Genomic DNA, 13,373 nt, shown 5'->3' with positions numbered 1-13,373 from the left:
TACCAGTAAACAAACAACTTTATTACAAAGCAGTATACCAATGTATTGGATGCTATGCTCCAGGGAGGTATAAAGTGTTCTGAAAATACATTTTATAGACCAATGAGCTTTCAGGACCTAAAAGATTCAAGATAGTAGTCTTTAAAAGAAGAGATATCATGTATATGGACTTCAAAGCAACAGTACAATAATGCAGCAGCAATTTTAATTTGGTAGTAGCAGTGGGATTTGTGAGGCATTTGGATCTGACAGGATGCTTGAATCTCAATTGTTGCTACTTCACTCTGAGGAAGGATATAAGGGGGTGGGGAAAAGATGAATCCTCTGATGCTGGTTTGTTTTTCTTGTTTATTGTCAACTATTTTCTCCCAAGAGCAAAGTGCAAAAAGTGAAGTGAAAAGGTGTGATTCCTATCCTATCCTTTTGTTTTAATAACAAGTAACACATTTCAATTTGTTTTTTGCAACAATCCAGAAATCACTGAGCAAATTGCATTTTTGTAAGAGGAGTAGGAAGTGAATGTGTCTTTGAAAAGAGTCCATAAACTTACAGGTTTTTCACTTTGTTGAAGGTGCTTAAATGTCAAGAGTATTATGCTCATGAATAGCATTGCTGCCTACACACCTTAAAAACTGGCAACTGAAGGCAATTAAACAAACCAAAAGCAAAAGACAAAAACTCAGGGCACAAGGCTTTTCTCAACATTCTCCAGCACACAGTAAGACACGTGACAGGTATTAAACTAAATGAATGTGTAAATGAACAGTGTTTGTTTATCTTAAAGAGAAGCTTTATTAGTAAACAGTGGTTTTGTCAACAGCACCATAAACGAATTTCAAGTCAGGTCTTTTTGGAGAGGAGTCTGCTCTATGTTCTAATTTTTCTTTCACCAGATAGATCTCTTGATTACAGTTCTATAACTCATGTCTAATAGTCTGCCATCGTATTTTATTGTTAATAGGTAAGCCTATGTAATCAGAAATCAGAAAGACCTTTTGTGGGAAATATTTTATTAAACTTCTTGGTGTAATTCCTATTCACATCACTTCAGTATCAGGGACAGCCATTTATTAATTAGGAGTAAGTCTCAGGATTCCAAGAAGCATCAAACCTTGTGGCAAGCAGACAACTTACAGATTAACACGCGCACACTGCTGAACGTTGTCTACTTGAAGCGCTACAAAAGGTCAGTATACATCTTGGGATAGCAATCCTAAAAGGGTCGCTTCTGGCAAACTCATACACATGGAAATAAAATGTCTCTTTTCATCGCTTAGTGTCTCAACAGCAAATTCATAATTCATTTTTCCTTCGTATAGTCTTCTTGATTTAGCTTCAAATTCCTTCCTTAACTCTTTAGAGGGAAAGACAAAGCACGCTGGACATGAGCCCCCTGACTTCCTACTAGTGGGTCCAAGAACAACCTCCAGCAGCGGATCAGGTTAGCGGGAAGGTGTCGCCATCGGTCTGCCGGCTTCAGCAGGCAGCTTCAATGGATCCAGGGCTCTTAACACTGGCTCTCAGGAATCCAAAACAGGTTTTCTCGCGCCTATAGTTGCTGGTCCCACAGCCCCTAGACGCTGCAGCGCTCACCTTGGGATACTGCGGTTGGGTTTCTGAGAGGTGAGAAGCATTGCAAGAGCTCCTACTAAAGCAAGTTTCATCTTTTGCACTAAATCCTTTTTTTTCTGTTTTGTTTTGTTTCACGATTGCGCTCCGAAACTCTACATTCAGCGCTCACGAACCGTACTTTTCCCGGCAGTCAGCGGCCTTGCAGCTTGAAGAGGGGCAGTCCAGTGCCCCAGGTTCCAGGGAGCAGCTGCAGGACAGATACCCTGGCAGAGCAGCGCGCGCCGGAGCACAGGAGCCTAGCGCCATCTCCATGCTGTGCAACTTTGTGTTTTCCACCGGCGGGTCCCGAGCTGCAGAGATGTACGAAGCCCCGGAATGAAGAAACTCGTAGCAATCCTCCAGCACTTGGGAAGGCAGAGTAGTACTCTGCTGCTCCTGCTCCTGCTTCTGCTCCTGTTGTAGAGACTGCTTAGAGCACAAAGGCGAAACGCGGTAAAAAACCCAACGGGCAAAAGTTTACTTTCTCTGAGAAATTCAATCCTGCAGTCCAGTCCAGGTAAAGGCAGGCTCCCGCTGGGAGGCTCGGTTCCAGGGAGCTCTGTTCCATCCTGGAGCTCTTCTGAGAGCGAAGTCTCTCCGGCTAGGGGCTGCCTAGCTTTGTAGTACCCAGGGAGTGTTGCCTCCTGGCCGTCGAGGAACGAGAAAGAAGTTGGGACGGGAGCTACCCTGAAACTCTACAGCTACTCCAGGTGCAAAACCTTGGAAATGGCTGCTAAAGGGGCTGGGTCTCCAGACTACTGATCCCTCCCCTTTTCCTCAGCAGCACCATTCACCTGCTACCGTCCAGTTTACAATATAAGCGTAGCCCCTAAATTAGCCCATTCCCCAAAGCCAGCCAACACAAATCCCTGGGCAGTGTCTTTCAAACACATCTCAGGGAGTGTGAGGAGTTCCTTGAGGGAATTGGTACGCAAGGGCATGGGCAGGAAAGATGGAACGAGACTGGATGGTGTCCAGAAAACGATGAGTAGGCTCCTCTATTCGAAGGACCTCGGGGAGCCCCCTCAGTTCCCTGGTGAGCCACTGCAGCCACTTCAATTCTCCGTGGTAGAAGGGGCGGGGGTGGCCCTGGAGAGTGGAGATGGGGACTGGGTAATTCTTGACTCCGGTGGTGTCAGGCTGGGCTCTGGGACAGTAGCTGGCCTCCGGGAAAGAGAGAGGGGTCAGGAAGCCAGACTGGGCAGCGACCGGGGAGGTGGCCGAACGGACTTGATGGTTTGCAGAGAGCCAACTGCCTGCCAGGAATCCGCTAACTAGTGGGGCGTGATAGAGCGCTCCCGTTATCCGCTTCCCGGGAAACCCTTGGCCCTTACTCGCCTCTCCCGCCGGCCAGAAGCCTGAGGCGGCCGGCGCGGGGCCGGGCGTGCGCGTGTGGCTGCGCGCGCGCCGGTGTGCGCGTCTGTGTGTGTGCGCAGCCCGTGCGCCGAGCGCGGCCGCGGGGACCCAGCTGCCCGCCGCGCGCCGCCCGCCTGCCGTCCCTCCTCCCCGGCAGCCGCCTCCTCGCAGCCTCCTCACCTGGCGCCCGCCCAGCCCGGCTCGGCCGCCGCTGCCTCCCCGCAAAGTTTCCTGGGCGCAGACGAGCTCAGCGCCCGGGGCTGCCCAGGGAAACGGGGTTCCGAAGCTCTTCTCCCAGCGCCTCTTCCGCCTCGTCCCCACCTGAACCGAGCGAGAGCCGATTTTTCCCAAACTGAAGGGGAGAAAGGGAGGAGGGGTATTATCGAAGAGAAAGCCAGAGTGGGTGCAGTGGGAATGCCAGGCTTCCCGTTCGCCAGACGCCCGGGAATTGGCTGCCGCGTCTGTGGGTGAAAGAGGACCACTAAATAGGCCGCCAAGTTGGCCGAGGAGGGGCACGGAAGCTCCGGGTGCCGGAAAGGTTGGTCCCGTCTCCAGTTCCTCCGGCGTGGAAAGGCGCTTGGAGGCGTCTCCGCTGCGAGGGCGTTTGAACGGCCCTCCACCCCACCCCGGATCCCTTTGGAAGGAAATTCAGGACGAGCCGAGGCCGGGGAAGTCAAGGAAGAGCTCCTGGACCCGTGTGTGTGTGTGCGGTGCATCCTTGGCTTTGGATTTTAAGGACATGAAGAATTGACAGCGCGTCAAGGTAAGAGACAGCCAAACCGCCGCTTGAATTGCCAGAGGGGAGCACAACTTAAAATGGATGTTGGGGATGAGCTAGGGGCTTAAGCCAAGTTGGGATGGTCGCTCCCGGCGTCGCCGCATGGTTTCACAGCCCACTCGAGTGGCTCGGGGCGGGCAGCCTGGGAGGAGTAGCCGGTATTGCTGGTACCCAGCTGGGAGGCTACAAGCCGGAGGGAGTGTCCTGTCCTTAGACTTTTGGGAACCTATTGCAAGGAGGTATCGGGCAGGGTCGTTTGTCCATACTGATTTACCCCATGGATTTTATTATTTTTTATATATATGGCAAGATTTTTTTTTTTCATTAGCACCTCAGACCCACCCCCTCGTTGCCATAGAGAGCTGTGAATACCGGTGGACGCGTCCAGGACGCGGTGGCAGGTGAGGCTGGCGCAGGTAGGCAGGTGGGGGCGGCGACGGCATCGGGCTCGCGGATTGGGGGCCGTGCGAAGCCCACGCCGCCGCCTGGCCGGCTCCCTGCAGCCGGCGTCGGAGCCCCGGCAGCGGTCGGCTGCGGTTCCCTTCGCCTCCGCTAGAGGCTCCCAGCGGGCGCCGCGGAGCGGGTGGGTGTGGGGTGCCGGGAGGCGGAGAGGCGACCGCGGGGAGCAAGCGTGCCCGCGGGGTGGCGGAGCCGGCGCGGCAGGGGGAGGCGAGCCTGGCCGGGTCGGGGGACGTGAGCTGGAGTCCCGGCGCACGTCCGAGCTGCGCGCTGCGCCTCGGTGCCGAGGGTCCGAATTCCGGCTGAGCTTTGGAAAGCAGTGCCCTGAGCTGGAACCACTTCGGGGACTCGATCCTGGTCCGCGCCCGAAAGGCAGCCCCGGGAGGTAATGCCCCCTTTCTCCTCTCTCCCTTGGTCCCTCCAACTCCCTGGGTTCCCGATGTATTTCCACTACCCAGGTGAGAGGGAGCAAAGGGTACAAGCGAGTCTACAGGCTCTACGTGGAAAGGTGCCTTTCGGTCTCCTTGGTGCTCCCGGGAAATGTGTATTCGAACTAATTTCTTAATTTCGTCCGTCTTGCCTGAATATTTGTGTGCTGTAAGGGAAGTTTTCTGTGGAGAGCGCCCGGGTGGCTGGCCTGGGCCGAACTGCTCTGAGGTGAGCGAGGGGACCCGCTGTGCCCTTTCTGAGCCGCAGTGGACAGAGTGCAAGACTCCAGGGATAGGGTGTGGTGGAGAAAAAGAATACCACACCCTCTCCCTTTCCTCCTCACCTGCTGAAGTCTCCCCATTCAGCATTGTACTGCTTTCCTTTCCCAAGAGATTGGCTCTGAGAAGAGCAAAGCTGCTGGGGGAGAGGGGGAGATGGAGAAAGAGGGGGAGAGGGGCGGGGAGAGAGAGAGAGGCGCAGGCCAGGGAAGTCATGGCTGGAACATCAGGGGAGAGAGGGTGAAGTTAAGCTTGTGTGTTGAGGTGGGGAGGAGAGAGTGCTGGGAAATGGCCTTGGAGTTCAGATTATTTGATGAAGTCAGATCCATTTCATATTTCACACTGTCTTTGACAGAATCCAGTTTACTCAAGATACCACCTCTGCTAGGTACTGCCTTGGGCATGGTGGACCCTGGATATGTTTGATGGTTGTGTCTTATCCAAAAGAGAGAAAATGAAAAAGGAGGAAGGAATGTGTATTGTGTGTGATTGGTGTGATTACCCTGTCTTTCCATGTCGTATGGTGCGTTTGTGCAAACCATATGTGGTCATTTCACACTCAGTAAAGCAATTTCAGGGTCCTCTAAATGTGGCTATTATTAACAAACCTGGCTTGTGTTATTAAGCTTCATGCAGACTAATACTAAAAGAAGACAAAAAATTATGACAGGGCATGAAATTTTCTAGGAAGACTGAATAAAAGCCGAGATCCAGCATTTATAAAATATTGGGTCACATAGTGAAAGAGTTAAAAATGTTTTTTCAGGAATGGAAGTAATGCTTAACATTTTAAAAGAGGGAGCTGTTCTTTAGCATACTATCAGCCTCATCTAGTAGTGTGCATTACTTCCAATACAGTTGGAGTAGGAGGAAGAAAAAAACCAAGCACTTCCTGCTGAAAGCCAGTAAAATGTTTTGTGAGATGCTGTCATGTATTTCACCTCAAGAATTTAAGTAGAATGGATTGACTGTTGATGATGGCTGAAGTGATTTGGCTGTCATTTATGTGGAAGGCATCTATTTACCTTATTGATTAAGGTATGCTAATTTTTCGTATAACAGTGAAATTTACTGGAAATGGAATCAGGGCAATTTATTGATTTTTTTTATTCCATATAACACATAGCATCATATCAGAGAAGATTTTTATAAAGTTTCTCACTCATGTATTGTACTGAATAGAACTCTCTCTGGAAGGAAAAGGTAAATATCTTGGTGAAGTCCCAAAAAAAGATGGTTTATGTTCTTAGAGTATGCTGTTTTAGAAATTGTGTGATGTGAAAAAGTGTTGCTCAAATAACTATAGTCATCTGTACAGATATAATTAACTTATTTGAATTAACATGGACAAATACATATGAAGGACTCAAATGTCTTTTTAAAGACAGCTCTAAAACCAAAAGATCTGCTAGTGTTAAAAATGTGTGAATATTATGCCTAAGGATATTGTGTTTCTTCACATTCAGTTGAATAAGACTAGTGAAGCTGGTCTGTAACCTCAGCTCAGGTTTAGGACTCCATTACTGAAGGTTTTTGCTCCCTAATAAATATGATTTTTTTTAAGAGATCAGGCACTGAAATGTTCCAGAGCTGCCATGGGCCTGAAAGCCATTTGAGTCTTCAGAGATTCATGTCAAGAATAAGAAATGATAGGAAGTTGTCACAAATTAATTGGTTTGATGCTTCAATTAAAAACTGATTATTATCTGGCTCTGGTAGTCATTCTGGTTGATTTCATTTGGTCTCTAGATATTCTGTGAAGGGACTCTAGGTGGAAATGTTTTCCTGTAGTACAAGGAGAGGAGGTCACTATATGCCAGCAGGCTTGTCAGTTACTGATTTTCCCCTTTGCTTGCCTCTTGTCCATAAAGTACCATCTTAGATTAAAAATATATTTTTCTGCTTTTACACAACTATTTCCCCCTCTGTCATAGCCTGCAACCAGCCGGTTGGTACTCGATTTATAATTTTTTATGATGAAATATGTCAGTAAGCCACTTCTTTTTATGGTTTAGGGGCTAGTTTGCTGTTAAGAACTTTAAGAACTATTTAAGCATAAAGACTATATTTCCTAAATGAAAATAAATTGTGCCTTAACATACATTTGATAAAGAAAAGAAAGGAGAATGGGAGAGACAGGATAAATCTCAGATATCAGGCTTTCCCATGTAACTGCATACTCCTTTTTGATTCCTTCTTTCAGCTACCATTTTTTGAAATTGTACTTCTAAAATGTATTCCCTTCCATCTTTCTTTCCTTCCTTTTTACCTCCATCCTTCCCTTCTCTCTTGCTCTCTCTCTTTGGTTAAAATATTTTCTTTAGTATGGAATCTATGCTAATTTACAGCTATTTTATAGTTGTCAGCCATAATTTATTTTTAAATGGGGGGTAGTCTTAAAATATGAAGATTCTTAAATTTGCTTTTGAATTTTATATGCAAAAAATTCTCAGTAGAATGTGAATTTGATTCTTTAGGGAGTCCCATTTGTCTGTTGATCATTATCCTCTGTACTATGGATGCCTCTTGTGTGTGACTACAGTTGCACTGGTCTTTGTTTCTTTGAAGCGTAAAACACGGGTAGCGGTTTGCTGGAGATAGATGGGCTGCCTAGGATCATGGTGCATTTGTGCTGGAGTAGCTTATTTCCATGTTGTTGATACCTTCTCCTTGTGCAGATTGGCTGGTGTAGGCAAATGTGAAATGCTCATATTAAGCGGATAGTTGGGTCACACTTCTTATGGAAAACTTGTTCGGAAATTAGTAACCCATTTCAGGAAACCATCACATATTCCAAACCTTTATTAAACATTATTATTATTATTATTATTTTTAAAAAAGTGATATCCCTTAACAAATATTTCTGCTAAAATATTCTTAAATGTCCTCGGAGAGGAAACCTTGGTTCCAAAATCTCCTGGGAGAGACTAACTCCATGCCATACAGAGTAAGTAGAAAAAATATTGGACTTGAAATTGGAAGACTTGAATTATAATTATATCTCTTATTACTGGCAATGTCACTTATGAAAAGCTGTCCTCCTATTCTAAGCCTCAGTGTTGATTTCTGTACAATGGGACCATTTATATTTCTTCGTTGTATTCTTGTGTTTAAAATTTAATCACATCTAGTTAAGATTTGGAAAAAGAAATAAAACTTTCCGATATCAGGTAAATATCACACATTGGAACATTTTATAGAAGAAAAAGTGAAATGTATCTAAAGAGTACATGTAAAACTTCCACAATGAAGCATGTATTATTTTTTAAAAAATATTTATTTATTTGAAAGGCAGAACTAGAGAGAGGGAAGGAGGGGGTGAGAGGGAGGAAGGGAGTGAGGAAGAGAGAGAGATAGATCTTCCATGTACTAGTCCAATCTGCAAATGGCTGCAACAGCAGGATCTGGGCCTATGGGAAACCAGAAGCATGGAGCTTCCTCTGGGTCTCTCACGTGGCTTTAGGGGCCCAAGCACTGGGACTATCTGCTACTGCTTTCCCAGGCACATTAGTGGGGAGCTGGATTAGAAGTGAAGCCACTGAAATTTGAACTAGTGCCCGCATAGGATACTGTTGCCACAGGCAGCGGCCTCACTGGCTGTGCCACAGTACTAGCCCTGAAACATGGATTTTGATGTGCCTTTGATAAGAGGATTTTTTTTTTCACGATGAACTGTCAATAAGAGTTATGAAAATCAGCTGGTGCCGCGGCTCAATAGGCTAATCCTCCGCCTGTGGCGCCGGCACTCCGGGTTCTAGTCCCGGTCAGGGCACCGGATTCTGTCCCGGTTGCCCCTCTTCCAGGCCAGCTCTCTGCTGTGGCCTGGGAGTGCAGTGGAGGATGGCCCAAGTGTTTGGGCCTTGTACCCAATGGGAGACCAGGAGAAGCACCTGGCTCCTGCCATTGGATCAGCACAGTGCGCTGGCCGCGGCGGCCATTGGAGGGTGAACCAACGGCAAAGGAAGACCTTTCTCTCTGTCTCTCTCTCTCTCACTGTCCACTCTGCCTGTCAAAAAAAAAAAAGTTATGAAAATCATATTTAAATAGACATAAATATGGAAAATTATTTTCTAAAAATTATCAATATGGCACAAATTGTGTGATATATGGAAATCTTGAAATGCTCATTGTGTGGGACATTAAAGTCTATGTTGACATTTGAACTGTTCCTCAAGAGTTATGATGACAAAGAAGAGGCAAAGGAAAAACAGAGTAAAATATATTTTAGTAATAGAATTTCAGTGGATCTTTTTAAACAATTCTACATTTTTCTTCTATGTATACTTAATGTGACATAGGTAACAGTTATAATTGCTTTCAGATACACAGTTTTTATGAATGCTTTAAAGAGATTGACTGTGAAATGTTGACTCAGTGGTTTGATCTATGAGGTTGAACGCAAACCTAATGCAGTATCTTAGCTTTCACAGTAGAATTTCCCCAGGAACACTGATAGTCCATTTGTCTTATTTTACTTTAGAGGCTTATATTATTTTCATCTGATGAATTAGGAGGAAAGTAAATGGTAGATGTTAAATGACTCATGGATTTGAATAAAATTTTAAAAGCACCATTGAAAAAATTATGTGCTCTTTTGTGAAAATATGAAGCCTGCTAACATTTGAGGATAGAATAAATTTTGTTGCTTTTCTAAATGTATTCTCTAGTTACTATTAAGAACAGCCTAGCTTCACTGGCTGCAAGGGTAAGTCAAATACCATTTCCTTCCCTAGAGCTTTGGTGTCATTGTCAATATAAACTATGAGTATATTTTCTCTAACAAAATGAGTAAGACTAAATGCAAATCTAGGAACCTAGGCTAGAAAACAGATTACATTTCTTGTTGTTCTAGCACATATAATAGAACATAATATCAAATTGTCTATAAAGAGAATTGTCTTTATAAATATCATAACCAAATTTCAGCATAACAGAAATAGATACAAAAACCTAAGATTCCCAGCACATTTAAGTTTCTAGGTGTAGCACTATAGACTTTTTGAAATGGATTCTAAATTGGACTGCATAAGAGGATTTTTTGTCTTCCTACAGTCTCATTCTATTATAATGTAACCATGGTTAGCTGCGAGATATCTATCTAGTAGCCAGCATGAAGGGAAATAATTAGCATTAAAAACTGCCTTGCTCCCAGTATATCAGGGGAACCATCAACAGTGCCTTGTGAGAAATGTTTATTTTGAAATGGTGGGTTCCATTTTTTTGAAAGGAAAGCTCTTTTATTTTCTCAATAGGTTTTACTAGACATGTATATATATACATATATATATATATTCCTTATGAGGAGGTTTTTCTTACCTGTTGGTTAAGCATATGATTATGGATTGGGAATGGGACATCCTTTCATGCAGTTTCATGTACAGTTAAAAATCTCAGCTTTGCTCTCTTAAATTCACATAAATTATTTTGTGAATATTTATTGATATTAAAATGATTTTGTTTGATATTCAAGAATATAATGGTGCACATGAAACTGTCCTTGTTCATAAGAATCCTGTAGTCTTGTTAAGCAGAGAAAGAAAACATTTTATAAGCTTACAAACATGTAATAGACTATCAGTTCATTCAGGAAGTGTTTACTAAGTCTTTTGTTCACAAGTTTATACAGAATAACAATACAGGAGTTGTTTCATTAGGCAATTTAGAATAAAGTGAGAGTTGGCCTCGAAAAATTCATAGAAATTGGGCTGAGTGTGAGTATAAGTGTACAACAAATATATAACTTAACTAATAATCAAAAGAATTCAAATTATAACAATAGTGAGATGGTCTTTGCTGTTCAGTTGGAATAAAGGTGAAAACATTGATAGACAATGTTGGTTATGAAGTATGGAAAATACATAATATATATTTAAAATTGTAAACTGGCTCAGTCTATCAGGAGCATAGTTTAAACAATGATTACTTAAATATCTATTAAATTGCAAATATTCATCATAATTGGTTTTATAGTTCCTCATTCAGGAACCTTCAAAAATTCTTTCATAAATCTGCAAAGATGTATTGTGTGCACACATGAAGAAACAGGTCTCTTGAGGGGTTCCATATATTTAAACAAGTCACATTTGTAGTTATAGCCTTTCCATACCTATACAAAATCACCTAGTGAATGGATAAAGTAATTTTACCCATCCTGTGGAATAATATGAGCAATAAACAGGAATGAAATACTGATGCATGCTACAACATGGGATAAACCTTGAAAAAAATTATGCTATGTGAATGAAATCAAAGATAAAAGCTCACTATTGTATGCTTTTACTTATATTCAATGTCCAGAAAAGCAAATCTATAAAATTTGGAGGTAGTTTTGATGTTTGCCTGACACGGGGAATGGGAACGGCGAGTTACTGCAAATGGGCATGAGGAATCTTTTTGGGTGGTAGAACTGTTTGACAGTTGCGTTGTGATGGTTGCACAGGTCTGCACACTTATGGAATATCCGCTAATTATTCAGATAAAATGAATATATTTTATGGCACATAAATTACTTAATAAAGTAGTTATTAATATAACAACCTTGAAACAAAACCTCAAAATCTTCCCCTACAGAAAACCTGGGGTACAGATGACCTCACTAATAGTCTTCTTAATGCCTATGAAAGAAATAATACCAAGTGTATACAAAGTGTTATCAAGAAATTATGGAAACATTTCTCAACTCACCCTGTGAGACCAGAATTTGATATGAATACCATGAAACGGTATTAATAGGAAAACTGCAGACCAATATCCTTGATGAACATAGATATAAACATTATTAAGAAACTTTAGAAAATATAAATATCACCGGTATTTTAAAAGACAATACCTCATGGCCAAGTTGGACACATTCCTAAATGTAATTTTGATCTAATATTAGAAAGCCAATTGCATTGGGTTATGCCACTGCCTACAACATTGGCATCTCATAGCATCAACTCTGGTTCAGATTATAGCTGCTCCATTTTCAATCCAGGTCTCTGCTAATGCACCTGAGAAGGCAGTGGAAAATGTCCAAGTGATTAAGCCCCTGCAATCCATGTGGGAGATTCAGATGGAGTTTTAGGTTCTGGACTTCAGCCTGGCCTAGCCATGGCTCTTGTGGCCATTTGGAGAGTGAACCAGCAAATGGATGATCTCTTCCTCTCACTGTCACTCTGCCTTTCAAATAAATCAAATTTATAAAAAAAGAAAACCAACTGAATATTTCATCATATTAACAGAGTAATAAAGAAAAACTTTTTTTTTTTTTTTTTTTTTTTTTTTTTTTGCCAGAGTGTCTTGGCTTTCCATGCCTGAAATACTCTCATGGGCTTTTCAGCCAGATCGGAATGCCTTTAGGGCTGATTCTGAGGCCAGAGTGCTGTTTAAAAAAAAAAAAAGAAAAACTAAATGAAAGATCTCTGTGAGTGAGATCCCAGTGGAAAGAACAGGTCTTCAAAGAAGGAGGTACCTTTCTCTGAAGGGAGGAGAGAACCTCCACTTTGACTATGATCTTGTCTAAACAAGATAAGAGTTGGAGAACTCAAGGGGCTTCCATAGCCTTGGAAACTCATGACTGGTGCACAGGGAGATTACTGATGCCATAGACAGGAGTGTCAATTTGTAAAGTCAACAACAGGAGTCACTGTGCACTTACTCCTCATGTAGGATCTCTGTTCTTAATGTGCTGTACATTGAGGCTTAATGCTATAACGAGTACTCAAACAGTATATTTCACTTTGTGTTTCTATGGGGGTGCAAACTGTTGAAATCTTTACTTAATGTATACTAAACTGATCTTCTGTTAAAAAAAAAAGAGAAGAAATTAGCAATTCCCAACTTGACTCTCACTGGGATTAAACATGACAATAGGTCTGTTCTGATTTCATCATCATTTAAAAAATCATCTATTATTTTTCACTTTATGTTTCTGTGTGGGAGCAAACTGTTGAAATCTTTACTTAATGTATGCTAAACTGATCTTCTGTATATAAAGAGAATTGAAAATGAAAAAAAAATCAAGAAGAAAAAAAAACCATATTTCATCTCAGTGGGTACAGAGCAATTTGAGAATAACTCATATTTATTCTTGATATATAAAAAAGAAACCTTACCAAAGTAGCATAGAATGGATCTTCCTCTACTTGAAAAGTCTCTGAGACAAATTAATAGCTAAAATCAGACCTAATCGTGAAAGACCAAATGCTATTCTGTTATTCTTGGAAGCAATGCAGAAATGTATAATCTTGTCAGTTCTGCTCAGCATTTGTTGAAATTCTAACAAATGAGGTAATGCAAGAAAAAGGATCGAAAATATAGACAGATTGGAAAGAACAAAACTAAACGCAAATATTGAGGAATTTTAAAAAATAATACAAATTCTTGGTGGGGACATAGACAGTAATAAAAAATATATACTTTCTTACTGGTAAGAAGATAAATGAAATGTTATAATTCCTTAAATACCATGATATAAACAT

General features: G+C 42.5%; 1 protein-coding gene across 4 annotated transcripts in view; it reads left to right on the top strand.

The window, feature by feature from the left end:
• The first annotated feature begins 2,085 nt into the window (after positions 1-2,085).
• The window catches only part of LINGO2 (leucine rich repeat and Ig domain containing 2), a 1,403,193-nt gene continuing 1,391,905 nt past the window's right edge, over positions 2,086-13,373 (top strand). For 3 of the 4 annotated variants that reach the window (XM_070053183.1, XM_051857096.2, XM_051857089.2), the window contains exon 1: positions 2,086-3,730. The gene's annotated coding sequence lies outside the window, so the exon portion shown is untranslated. Of the gene's footprint in view, positions 4,590-13,373 lie in introns of all 4 variants that reach the window. The other variant, XM_070053181.1, reaches the window with a different exon arrangement.

Source organism: Oryctolagus cuniculus, chromosome 1, assembly GCF_964237555.1.
Source record: "Oryctolagus cuniculus chromosome 1, mOryCun1.1, whole genome shotgun sequence".
NCBI classification, from domain to species: Eukaryota; Metazoa; Chordata; class Mammalia; order Lagomorpha; family Leporidae; genus Oryctolagus; species Oryctolagus cuniculus.
This window is presented reverse-complemented; position numbering and strand designations above follow the sequence as displayed.